This window comes from Spermophilus citellus (assembly GCF_964194105.1).
Source record: "Spermophilus citellus genome assembly, chromosome: 17".
NCBI lineage: Eukaryota > Metazoa > Chordata > Mammalia > Rodentia > Sciuridae > Spermophilus > Spermophilus citellus.
This window is the reverse complement of record NC_138199.1, coordinates 69,257,106-69,270,137: the sequence shown is the minus strand read 5'-3', so window position 1 is coordinate 69,270,137 and position 13,032 is coordinate 69,257,106.

Genomic DNA, 13,032 nt, shown 5'->3' with positions numbered 1-13,032 from the left:
AATTACTGTTATTATTAATGTCTGAGGAGCTGCTGGGAGGACGTGTAACTGAGACTTGCTTTTAGGAGCTACGTGTCCTGGTGGCCTTGTTTTGGTATTCATAAATATTACAGCCAGACTTTTAATGGACATTCTAAATGAAAATAGAACTCAACTGCTAAAATTTAATTTTCTGTGTAAAATAAAAGAAGTAGCAAGAGACTGAAACACTTGCTGGGGCATAGGGTTCACCTGGGGGCTACCCATAGGCTCTATATCACCATGTGTGGCTTTCATTTTCTTGGTGCAAATTGATGTAATGTGCAACATTATTAGATTAATCAAGTCCCCTTGGAAGAAATGATCTTGCAAAAGAGATCTTGATCTGGGCTCCTCTGGCCCACTCTAACCTTTGCAGTAGTTCCTGATCATCAACAGAAGAATGAGGAAAGGACTAGGGCCCAGGCAGCAATAGCTCTGGCTCTTAGGAAGGCCACAGGTCTTGAGGCACCTTTGCCCATGGAAAGATGAAAGTGTCTTTGAAAAGCCATGCCCTACCATTTCAAATAAACATTCACTGCTTCCTTTCATTTCCTAATTTGGATTTTGCTTCTGTGTATTCTGTAAACATATAGCAGAACATCTGGCCTGCTCTTGAACGTATCCACATCAATGATCAAGTCCTCTTCAAATTTAAACCTGGAAAAATGTCAAATACCCAGATAAATGTTTATTTGTGGTTTTAGAATAGAAAAATAAATCTATATAATCTATTATTTATTAAGTGTCATGCCTAAAAGCTGCTCTGCAACCAGACCCTCTGGGTTTAAATCCCAGCTTCTCCCATAACTAGCTGAGAGAACTTAGGCAAGTAAGTCAATTTCTCTCTGCCTCAGTTTCCTAGTTTGTAAAAAAGGGAGTCAAGTGACTACCTACTTTCTTAGGAGTTATGAGGATTAAATTAATATATGCACAATATTCAACAGAGCACCTAACATATTGTAAGGTTATTAAATATTTTTGTTCCATTAACTTGTATCTTTTTAAAAAATATGATAGTTCTCTTATAAGTTTTCTTAAATTTATCTTGAATGCAGATAGGATTATTTGAACTATATTCACAAGTAATGAATATTAATCTATTAACACCATAAAATAACAAATTTTAGTAGATAAAATTTGAAATGTTAGAAAATTTAAAGAATAAATAATAAATGTCACCAACAATTCCACTGAGTAGAAATAGCTTTTTAATGTTTTGTATAGTTCCTTAACCTATTTTTCAAATATTTTACTGTGGGATTTAAATCATGTGTATCCTGATATTTTCCATTTATAACATGCCCAAATTATCCTTTGATTGTTAACTTTTCTTCAAAAGCATATTTTATGTTCTGTATAAAACCCCATCATATGAATGCACTGTTAATATTTCCAAAAAGCAGGAATTAATTATAAGTGAATTTAAAATAATAATAAAAAATTGAATTTGCAGCTTCTCCTGAGAAAACAATGTGACATAAAAATCCTACATAAGCTGAATCAAATGACCACTTCTTTAATATCAGGTTTCTTTTCCTAAACAGTCCTAAGTACCTATGAAAACAAAACAAAACAAAAATAATGTTATCAACTCTTTCTGACGTTGCAGAACATCAGGGTACCTATTTTTTTCTCCACTCCTTGTAGCATTTTATATTGAGCTAGACTTATAATAACAGATATTTATATGTGCAAATGCAGTATAAAAATGAATGTAGGCTCTGAGCTTTCTCTCTGACACTTACAGTTTCCATAAGGAATTTATCCTTACTGTAGCTAACTACTCCTTTATTCTTCAAAGCATAGGCTAAGGATTTGATTTAGGATGCCCATCAGTTTTTTCAAAGAACTGTTAAAAGGGCTTTTGATAAGAGGGACAAGAAAACATCTTTTCAGATAATTTATAATTTCGTCATCCCCATCCTTACCAGGTAGATATAGATTGAGAAATATGTTTCCAGACCTCAAACGTCAATGTGTGTGTTCAGTTTTGTGGTATGTCTGAGAAATATTGATAAGGTAGCAAAGTCTGGGCATGCTCACAAAGAGTGCAACTGGCAACGGGTGTATGGAAGATACCTGATATTGGACTACTTCTCAGACGCTGGTAAGGTTTAGGTGGTTTCTCCAAGAGAGTTGCACTACACAAGGCATACAGTGTGGTGACCAACAGTGCTGTCAGTAGAGATTCAAGACATTGTCACCTCTGCAACATCTAGCATGCATATTTTTGATTAAGTGGTCCTCCTGTATAGCCCTTCTTTCCAGGTAGAAACCAGAGATCTAGAACACTTCCATTATGTTTTCTGCTATCTCCTAGGAACTTAAGGGCTGCATTAGATCTTCTGTATTTACCTGGCCAATATGGGTAACTGTAGAGTGTTCAGGATCCTGGAGAGTCTTAGTAGTCTTGAAAGTTGCATTCGTCATTTCTCTTCCATTGCATTGACCATAACTCAGTTGCAAGGAGATGTAGTTTAATTTGGCCCTGGAGAGGATGGAAGTAATAGGATGCCACTTAGTTATCTCTCCCATGAGGTGGAAGAGTTTCTACATAAAAATTGACAATCTGGGCTCTTTCCAGGAAATGTAACTAAACATTTCAAATTCATTCTCCATTTAGAGAGCAAAAATAGAGAATTGACAGAGAAATAAAGGAGGATATTTTAATATAAAATTATTACAAATTTGATATTTTATGTGTTGATTTTGGTTTCTTTATATATTTATCTATCTAGAATTTATTTTTTTTAAAGTTTTCCTCTTAGACACTTTCTCAGAGACAAAATAATTATGCACTTTCTCTATGATTCAAATCTTGTAGATCCCCTAAAATTTACACTGAAAGTCCCCTAAGATTGATGGTAAATAGGGTACCAGTCTGGTCCTACCAAAGCAAATGACTGATGAAGCTATTGATGAACTTAGCTCACAGAAAATGAAAGAAAACCGCAAAACAACTTTGTACAGGTAAATCACTTCTGAAAGTACAGGATGGCCTTATCCACCATCAAAGGGCTTGTATTCTAGAGTATGCTTTTAAATTCCAAAATTAAATAAACTAAATAGAGTTCACAATAACATTAAGGTTGATAATTATTAGGAGTTCAGATGTGAAGGTTGATTTGTCCATTGGCACAGAGTTGCTCCTTGTAGATACTGAAAAAAGACTTCCGTGAGTGCATGCATACATCATCTATTTTCTTTCATATTTATTTATCCTGGATGATATACCATGGAATTCATGATCTAAAGGAACAAGAGAAAGTTTAGCTGTCTCTGTTTTCTGGCCTCCTGGTTAAAATCAAGGTTTCTAGCATTACCTTCATGAAGGGTGGTGTTATGTTTTTTTGAGGTGAGGCATGGAAGAGGGGGTGGAAGGCTAATATTTCAAAAAGGTAGCAATTACCTGATAACAGAAAGCAGCACGGACTGTGTCTTGTTACCGCTCATTTCAGAGGTGCCAAATCTGCTGTGGACATCATGGTCATTAAGGCTTCGGTGGGCTGAGGTCACCTTGGTTCATATGTTTTATACATTGGTAGCCTTCTCCTTATTACTTGCCAAACAAACCTTTTTATTTTTGCACACGTTTATGTTGATTTTGTGGTTTTTGAAATTGGATTCTGGCTCCTGGAGGCCTGAGTTTCCACAGCAACTGGAGGCCTTATCTGCTACTGGTTCTTGGCAGGCAGACAACCAACCCTTTCAGTTTAGTTGGGATTTTTTTTTTCCTTTTTCTAAAAAAAAAAAAAAAAAAAAACTTTTTCTTCTCCGCCCCTATTTTCCCTACACCCTGTCATTTAAGCATCACATAATTAATTGCGTACATCCTGTGCCACATGCAATTGACAGAGCTTTGAAGTCCCAATAGATCATTTTATAGAGCAGTGGGTGCCATTTTAAGGGGGGGTGGCGAGGAAAAGAAGGGAGACGTGGCGCCAGGGCATGGCTGTGCGGAGTTAAGGAGGCCCTCTCCAGGTATGATAAAGAGACCTGGGCACCTTCTATTTGTTTTTCCGCATTTCCTTTCCAAACTGGCCCTTTCAATATATAGGAAGGACCTCAAGACGGAGTTTGTTATTTTTCTCTCCGGAGCTAATTCCTTTTCCAAAACCAGCATGAGCTGCCTCATTTGGTACTGAGGTGAGGTTTTTACCTTTTTATTTTTCTTTCAAATTGGGGGGGAAAAAGTTCTGATTTAGCATCATGTCATTTAGTGGCTGCTACTGATCCAGCAAAAGTATTAAAAGAAAGAAAGAAAGAAACAAGAAAAAAAAATGACCAATTCCTGTATTTAGACACCACTAAAGTTTAGCAACAATAAATGAACTCATCAACTTCTTGACATTTTAGAAAAAAATACATGCCATCAGTTTTTCAATGACAAGAATCATTTCATTGTGATAAAATCACTAAAGTTTGTGAAATAGATCTACCACTTGTAGAAAGCAGAAAATGTGTAGATTTGGAGGGGAAAAATAGATCCTTTGGTTCAAAGTTTAATTAACCTTCAGTTTTGTTTATACAGAGAAAATGTATGATTATATTTCACTGGCAATTTGGCCTTTTCTTAGGGAAAGAATCAGTCAAATAATGATTTCTTCAGGAAAAAAAAAAGTGAGTTCCATTTACTTTTTAAAGTAGATGCTGATTCTTTCTTTCTTTCTTTTTCTTTTTCTTTTTTTTTTTTGTATAGATGAAAGTTTAGCACAGCTAGAATTAAATCTTCAGCACTGCATCTCCAACCCCGCCCTCATTTCTTCTTTGTCCCGTCAGCAGTTTTGAACTCTCCTACTGTATTTCCTGGTGTGTTCTGTCCACCCACAGCCCACTGCAGAGGGAGTCCATGCACAGACTCTCTCCATTTCCTGACATTTTCCAAACATGCCCCTTGTCCAAGCTTCTCTGCCTGTGTCCCATTGCCTCAGAGAATTCCTTCTTCCTGCCAGAGAAAATACGAGGGAGGGACAAATTATCACTTATTAGGCTTTTGGCTGTAGGCGAGTTATTAAAATTTTCAGAGACTAAATTCCCTTCTGTAAATGGGAAGGGATAACAAATCATACCTATGAGAGTTCTGATGGGTGTTCGCTATCCCAATGCTCATACAGTATTCAGAGTGTCTTCTAGAAAGAGCAGTGTTTGTATTAAGAAAATATTCAGAGAAGTACAGGTGACGTGATTGTTAAGAGTTCAATATATACATTTCCTGAATATGTCTCAGGTATTACTGGGAATACTCTAAGACTCCTTTGCTCTTGATAACAGTCCCAGGAGGAAAGGACTGTTAAGTTCTGTTATTGAATCAGATTTTATTCTCATTATTTCATGCATTGTGTTTCTACAAATCATTTTTAGCTTAGACGACCAGCTAGTGTTGGGGTTCAGGTTCATGGAAAGGCCAGATGGTTGTCAATATGGTGAACATATAGCACTAGTCACCTCAAAGCTAATAAATATGCCATCTCTCAATGAATCTCCAATGTCCAATTATAGAAAAGCATCAATTGTAGTATGAAATAGTTATATTTACAGTGAGGATTTCATCAGAAAACTAGTGAAATAGTTCTTGGTGGTTTTATCCATAAAATGTGTTTCAGATAACAGTACTTTTTTAAATTTCAAAGAAATACCTTTGTTTCCCACAATCTGATTCTTTCTATTTCTATATTGATTTTTAAAGAACATAGCTTTCCCCCAGCTCACTGAAAATATAAACAAATGAGGACGAGAAATGATGTGGGTGTTTCCTTCAGCTTTGGTTCCCACTTGGAGACTCCAGGACCCCAGTACCACAGTGACCTTCTTGGGATCCTCCTGAGTCAGGGTTAGCCCACTCAGGATGGTTGGGGAAAGTCGACCCCCAGCCACTTCAGGGTGGCTCATCCTTCCCTGTCTCATCATCTCTATCCACTGCCTTCCTGGCTGGCCAGGTGGAAGGAAGTTGTCAGGACAGATTTATACTGATGAGGTCCTGGAGAGCAAGGCAGGACAGATACTGATAAAGGGAAGCTCTGATCTGGGCATGTCGTTGGACACTGGGAGGAGAGCTTAGAGTGAGCAGTGTTATCCAGCCCCCAGCCCCCTGTCCTAGGCTGAGCCCTGCCCACTGCCTCTCAACCTGAGCCACAATGTCCATGCCATGCCTCACTGCCCTAAGGACCACATGAGAGGGACAGTCCACTCACTCAGAAGCCAAACCAAGTATCCTTTCACCTGGATGTACAGGGTGGGCATCCTTTCTGGTTTTGTAATGAGGTTGTTGAATATAAAGCCCACCACCCTTTGAAAAATGGAAGAGACAGAAATACATGCTGTGGTCCTTGTGAGATGAAACTGTCTATTAAACATCATCATTCAGAGTCCTAAGATGGTGCGTTGGGGATGCATGTGGGAAGTTCCCTACTTCCATGGTCTGAAGTTATGATTCTAGGTAAAGGATATTTTTAAACACAAAGTTAGATTGTGAGCACCAATTGACACTGTTGTTACTTCTTTGGTTTTGTTTTGTTAATGAACGTGTGAAGGTGTGTTTAATTTTCTAAATAGAAATGTCTACTGCCAGGCTTGGTGGTGCATACCTGTAAGTAATCCCAGCAGCTTGGGAGGCTGCAGCAGAAGGATTGCAAGTTCAAAGCCAGCCTCAACAAAAGCAAGACACTGAAAAACTCAGTGAGACCCTGTCTCTGAACAAAATACAAAAATAAGGTTAGGGATGTGGCTCAGTGTTTGAGTACCCCTGCGTTCAATCCTTGGTACTCCCCCGCCCCCACACACAAAAGAAAGTCTTTGAAGAATGAGTGATTTCCATTGATAGGATTATCTCTATTGATTTTCTAATTGTCCCATCTACCTTAACTATTAGCCTAAAACATAAAAACTCTCCTATTTTATCTGTTTTTTTTTCCCACCCATGACATCCAATCCATCAGCACATCCTGTTGTTATTTTCCCTAAGAACATCCTAGATCCAGATCTTTCCTATCAGGTGTGCCACCATCAATCCCAACATAACCCACTACGATCTCTAACTTCATTATAGATACAGAGTTCAAACTCTCTTTCCATTTTCACTTCTGTTTTTCAATATACGTACCCCATGGCAATGAGTGTCTCTTAAAATGAAGTCCTACTCTGGGTTCAGAAGATCTTGGTGGAGCACCATGTATCAGCCAGGTCCTCTTTCAGGCTGTGAGGACAGAGCTTAATAAGCTCTGCTCTCCCTGTCGGGTTTATATGATGGTGGGAGACACACAACAGAGCATACTGCTAGGTTGTGAGGAGCACTCCAACTACCAGGGAGTCTGCTAAGAGAACAGGGAGCAGCAAGAAGGAGGCCGTTATGTTGGAGGGCAGCCAAAGAAACACCGGAGGCTCCACACCTCAAAGGGAATCAGATCCACGTTCCTAATGATGCTTTCTCTGGTCCAAACTCAAGCTTGCACCTGCCACCCCTGACCTCTCATTTCCACCTCTTTCTGTGAGCTCTGATTGGAACACACTGGCCACTGTTCTTTCCCTGAAACTTCCAAAAGGCCTTTTCCTTCTTCAGTGATTTTCCACTTTCTATCTCCTCTGCCTGGAATCCTGTTTTCCCCCCAAGCTCATCACATTTATAGGTCCACATTAGAGTTGAGGTCTCAGTTCAAATCTGTAAAAAAAAATCCCTGCATGACCAATTTATCTAAAATACCTACCCTTAACCTACCTTCCAACCATCATCTATTCCAGTCAACTATTCCATTATCTTATATCATTTCATGTATTTATATACTGATAGAAGCATTTCTTTTTGATTGGGTAGCTGATTTACCTTCCATTCCTTCTTCTATAAAAAGGAAAGTAATTCATTGATTAATTAATTCAATAAATGTCTAGAGAATTATACATGCAATAGACCTGTCATAATAAGTGTTTCCACATATTATTTGCAGAGCATTAAAGGCACATGATACCTTATGTATGAGAAAAAAATAATCTGTAAGAAGATTATGATACGCTAAGAAGAAACCAGAAATTCAAATAGTAGTGAGCCAGGTAGGATTCAAACGAGGAGTCTCAGATAGAGGGACTAGCATTTCTAGTCCCTCTAACCAAATCGTTCAAACTAAAGTTAAAGAAGCACAGGTCATCCTTGGACCATTTCAATGAGTTCAAAATTTCTAGAGTGGAGAGGTCAGGAAGGAGCTTGGTCAGGAAGGGACTCACGGGCCATGCTGCCGAGACCCACCAAATCTGTTCAGCAGAGGAAAGATGTGATCAGATTCATAATTTAGGGATCAATCAACAAAGGATGACTTGAAAGAACTAAATTCTAGAAGCTTGGAAAACAGTGTGGGTTATAGGAAAATCATCCAGAAGATGCAAATATTGGTGAGAATCAACTGGAAAAGTGTTTGTGGAGAAGGACTAGAATGATAGTATAAATGAACAACTGGTTGAGGGGTGGCAATGGCACTCGGTTGATGGGAGAGGGTAGGGACTCTCAGGCTTAGAGTCCTGGTTTAGTGGTGTCTACTCCATTTATATTAAGATTCCTTTAATAATCACATTAGATGTTGCATACTAGCTAGCAGCAGGGGGCGCACAACTGTAATCCCAATACTGTGGGTGGCTGAGGCAGGAGGGTCGCAAGTTCAAGTCCTGCCTCAGCAACTTAGTGAGGTCTTGTCTCAAAATAAAAAAATATAAATAAAAATAAAAGGAGCTGGAGATGTGACTCAGTGGTAAAGCACCAGTATGAAACAAACAATCCAACATCTCCCTTTCACCTCGACTGATTTACCTTGATTCCCACCACCATTTTATCTTACTGGATGACCAGAGTAGCCTGAAAATTTGACTAGCTTCTTCCACACTTGGGCCTCAACAGTATAGATTACCTTGCTTTAAAAATTCTCCAGTTTTCCCCTGTACTTGACCTAAGACCCAAACCCCTTAATTTGGCCTAGAAGCACCTCCAGGATCTCATGCTTGATTGACTCCCTTCTCAAGTTTGTCTTATTCTACTCCACCTTTTAAATTATGTCCTCATTGGCTTTTGTTTCTTAAACATGTTAAACTTACTCCCTACTCTGGGACTCCTCTTTTCCTGTTTTTGTGGACTAGAACTCTCTCTAAAATTTACACTTGGCATGCCCTTCCCCATTAATCATGTCTCAGAAGAAGCATTTATCTGTCAGAGAGGTCTTCCCTGAATACCTGATGTAAAGTGGTCCTTCTCAATCCCCTGCCTCTCCTTCATCTCCAAGTTATACAAAGAACATAGCTAGCACATCATAGGCCCAAGTTGGACACTTGGTTTCCATAACTTTGCAAAAGCCATTCATGTCAAGCCCCAGGTTCTGGACACATGAATTTACTTGTATTAGATACATTGATGATTGTGTGTGTGTGTTTGTGTGTGTGTGTGTGTGTTTGTGTTTCCTACTTATAGGTTTATACTTCTGCATTGACTTGCTATGGAATTTCCAACCACAAAGTGAGATCAGTAGTACACAGTCTATCAGTGGGTTTCAATTTTATTAACTCTGGCATGTGGATGGTTAGCACGTGGCCATATGTTTCTCCCAAGACCTAGCTCATAATCCGAGCATTACAACTAAACAATACACATTGCGGCACTAATTTCTTCCCAGCACCAGTCCATATCCCATTTCTTCCTCAGAGGGTCTGTTTTTATTTCTGTTTCCACCCGTGGTTCACTTGTCTATAGCAACACCTCCTTTTTTTTTTTTAACAACGTGGAAATATGGGGTGTTACACTGAGGCTGAAATATTCCATATTTTTCCTCCGCAAAACACTGATTGGTAACAATTCGTGATTGTCTCTCTTTTCCCACTCCAAATCTTCATGAATAATTCGCAAATAATTAAATTCTTTGGGTTTTGTTCTTATTCACAGGAGCAAGGTAATTTGGTCTCCTTATGGATTAGATTATCCATAAAGGTTATGATTTAAACAATCTTTTTTTCAGATGTAATTCATTTGAATGTGCAGACTGATAGGACCCTGGGCAGCACACGGCCTGTGTTTTCTCTGTAAATAAAAGCCTACAAAATTTCAACAAGTCGGCCCTTGTATGCCACACAGAGAGATTGATGACAAACCACATGATTTTCCCCGTAATACAACAGTCTACAATCACAAATGCACTTTTTCAAAACATTGCTCTACTTTTTATCCAAAGCTTATTAGGGGAATCAGTTAGTCTTGAAAGAGCTCAACCTTCAGTTAGACAACTTTCTCAGTGTAAATTATGATTATTAATAAAGAAATTTTTTTCCAATACAGAGAAATGTTTCAAAGTAAAAATTTATTGTTTTACTTTCACGTGAGCAAAAATAGCAGAGATGGTCAACTGTCTACCTGTACACACACATAAAATAGATACACACATTTGATTGTACTTCTTCAAAACCACATGTAGATAAAAACAAAAGCAAGCACAGAGAGTTTCTCTTGAATTGTATTCAAAAGAAATTATCACTATCGAATTCAGAATATCACAATTGAAAGGGATCTATGTCCCCTCTTCTTTCTCAAGACTTTAATTTGTGTCGTTAGGGTTAAAGAGCTGCTGATAATGTGTCCTGCCTTGGTTAGCACCCAGCCTATTGGAGAAATGCCAGTGTTCTTATGGGTTCATGAGACCTTCACCCAACCTACCTATTCATGGACTCAGCCTACACTATAACTGGTTGACACCTATAACAAAAGTAAAATTTTGACACTACTCTTTAGGCTATGTTTGCCTTTTATTTTCTGTTTTTGAAATTAAATGAATTGTTTTAGAAAATCAATCAATCAGGGTTTTGGCTGTATCTCTGTGCCTTAGAGAGAATGTTAGTTTAAGTCTCCTTTCTACACAAATATTTATTATCCTGGCAATAGTTCTACTAACTTAAAGGTTATATTAATATATTAATATATTTCACTTACCAACTCTGACTATTAGGCAGTTCACCATTTGCTAGTGATATAAACAACAGATTTCCAAATTATTCTTGCTGATCTGGGTTGTAAAGGATGATGATTAAAGTAGAAATGTATCCTGGTGATCTACTGCATTTCTTGACTTTATTCTATATGAATACTACCTAGAATATCTTTCTCTGTAATACCTCCAAATTTGACTTAACTTCTTGACTCGTATTTTCTTAAAACGTACCAACATTTTAAAAATTGTTGCAGGAAATGTTAATATTCCACAGAAAACTCATAAATACATGTCCAGAAAATGAACAAAGTATATATTTTCCACAAAGCTGCCCTTTCCTTATGTACCCACAGGATATTGGTAGGAAGGTCCTGTATTTTGGAGAGCCTCCTTGCCTGCATTTGGATCTGGGGTTCATTTGCTAGTGATATTGTTTTGGCAAATGATGCTATTTACACGTGCCCCCATTTTCTTATGTGTAAAGGGAGATAAGGCTAATCCGTATTTCATAGAAATCATTATGATTCACTGAGCTGATATCTGTATATAGCTGGCCACAGTCCTTGCTATACAGTGAGGGTTTCTTATATGCAATTTGTTGTTTAAATGAATTGCAACATCATCTAAACCCCCAGAGCAAGAAAACAGAAATCTAACTGTTCTCTCTAGAGCCCTTTCTAAATATCTTTCAACCTACTCACTCTCATGGTTACTTTCTCTTCAACATTTTACTTCTATCTCCGTAGTTTAGGCTCCATCATTTCTAATCTCTAGCATTAAGATCATCTTGTAATAGGTCTCCAAGCCTCAAAACTCACCAACTCCTATCTTTCATAACCCTACCATGGGCACGCTTTTTCCTCAAGAAACATCTAACAAATCTCTTCCAATCGTCGCTGATTTTTGAATCCACTGACTTCCCTTTACCCTCCCCATTCCACAGAGGGAATTCTTTCTGTTTCTTCACATGATGAGTTTTGGCTGGAAGGGTTCTTCTTTCCTTCTGCTTGTGAGCTCGCAAATAAAAATGGACTAGGCTTTTGTACCCCATTTCTCATCCGTGAGAGAAGCTGGTTGGTGAGTCGATAAGACCAGGGCCATGGTATGTGCAGAGTTCTCGCTCCTGCTCGGCCTGTGGGGCATATCCATTACTCCTTGCTCTCTGTATTAAACAGCCTAGGGTTCCTTTGAGAACAGTTTTGCTCTTCCCTATTTGTTCTGTTTGTGCATAAGTGAGTCTGATTCACGGGGAGCGATGAAGGAAACTTGGGTTGGCTTCCAGTTTGGACTGCATTCTGCCGTCCAGCTTTCCTGGCAATGGAACTGATATTTGGAGCTCTACTGGGTGTCCAGATCTATTCTCGATGTGTGAGGAATCCAAGAGGAAGGAGCCAGGGCTACGATTAACTGGCTATTTTGGACAGCCAATATTAATGATATATCCCAACAAATTGTGAAAGTTTTTTTTTTTTTAATCTCAGGGAAATTATAAGAGAGAAACTTAGTTCTATTTGAAGCTGACTGTGTTCCTTTACCCAGGATTTTGAATCCCAACCTATTGGCATGTGGGGATGGGTGATTCTTTGTTGAATGAGGCTGTCCTGTGTAGTCATCCTTGATACTCAACTGATGCCAGCAGCACCCCTCTAGATAGGACTGTGAAAATGTCCCCAGGCAATGTCCCCAGTGGGGCAAAGTCACACTTGGAGATCAGCCCTGCTTTAACTTAAAGACAGAGGGAGCTGTATGAAAACGGGAAAACAAAGAAGCTGTAGCAGTGGCAAAAACATAAGAAGCCGAGTAGGTTTTCTTCCATAACTGACTTGCTGTCTTATCTGTAGGCTTAGGCAGCACAAGAGGGTGAACTGGAATTTTCTGAGAAGTCAGGGCAGGAATATTCTTAGAGATTCCAAAAGGAGCAACAGGTGCCCCTCTGTTCCTTGAAATTGCCTTGGATCATGCTGCGAAAAGTTGTCCACTCATGTGCCCCCAATCTAAGCTTTCTTAATAATGCTTTCCTTATGTTGTGTAATTTCATATTCACTATCACTGGATGTTGCTGCTAAAT